This window comes from Haemaphysalis longicornis, unplaced genomic scaffold (genome assembly GCF_048455015.1).
Source record: "Haemaphysalis longicornis isolate Haplotype H1 unplaced genomic scaffold, Haemaphysalis longicornis Haplotype H1 scaffold_8, whole genome shotgun sequence".
NCBI lineage: Eukaryota > Metazoa > Arthropoda > Arachnida > Ixodida > Ixodidae > Haemaphysalis > Haemaphysalis longicornis.
Genome location: NW_027526445.1, coordinates 182,342,949 through 182,343,911, shown reverse-complemented (window position 1 = coordinate 182,343,911; position 963 = coordinate 182,342,949). Strand labels below are relative to the sequence as shown.

At 48.5% G+C, this 963-nt stretch overlaps 1 non-coding gene across 1 annotated transcript; it reads left to right on the top strand.

Moving 5' to 3' along the window:
* The first annotated feature begins 395 nt into the window (after window positions 1-395).
* On the top strand, window positions 396-489 carry Trnay-gua (transfer RNA tyrosine (anticodon GUA)). Its single transcript has 2 exons — window positions 396-432; window positions 454-489. It is a non-coding gene; the product is annotated as a tRNA-Tyr (tRNA).
* The last annotated feature ends 474 nt before the right edge of the window (window positions 490-963 follow it).

Genomic DNA, 963 nt, shown 5'->3' with positions numbered 1-963 from the left:
AAAAAAAAAAGAAAACATAGGAACAGAAAAAATAGTGCAGCACACAGCGAATTGTAGCCGTACAGCGAAAGTTCAACTGCTGCAAGTCGCACGCATTTTTGCGAAATCGAGAGCTACAGCGCATTTTGCGCTAGCTCTGGAGCAAGTGTCAACGAGACGCAATTTTGGTCACAACCCAACGCGAGACAACTTCGCTGCAATAAGAACCAGGCGCTCCATTCCATAGTGCACTCAGTTTACGGAACAAAGTATATAACGGGACACGCGGAGGTTGGCTGAAAGAGTTTTGGAGGCGGAGAGGGCGGTAAACAGCTCGCGTGCGTTTATAGGTCACTTTCTACAATTCCAGGACACGGAGTGCACGCGGGCGAACCGGCTGCTCGCACCAACTCGTTCCATCGATAGCTCAGTTGGTAGAGCGGTGGACTGTAGCGGTTTCTCAACGATGCGGATATCCATAGGTCGTTGGTTCGAATCCGGCTCGACGGACATTTTTTTTTTTTTGCGGGCTTGCTCTTTATTATACATTTTCTTATGGTTAAGGTTGCTTGACGCGTAGTCCTGCGCGAAAATGCGAGATGAGGCACTGTACGTGTAGCGCGAGGTGATTAGCTGGTGACAATCTATTCGATGGCTTCGTAATGTTTTTTTGGGAGGGCGCGTTCAACGCGTCCTCGTTCAAGCTCTTCCCTTGGCCATGCTTCCCATGAACCTAAGCGCTGATTTCTTCCTCCTTTCTTGTCTTGAGCGCGATAAGAAGTCTTTCAACTGCAAGACAAACCAGCGAGAAAGAAAGAAAAGCTTTACCATCCTTTCCTAAAGGAAGTTGAGAGAAGCGCGAAAGCAGAGTGTGCGCCCAACCTTCGCTGAAAGTGTGTCCAATCGACATTCAAACCTTCAAAGAGCCAAATCGCAAATGAAGAACGAACTCACGCGCCGATTTTTCGGGCAGAGTAAACGCAC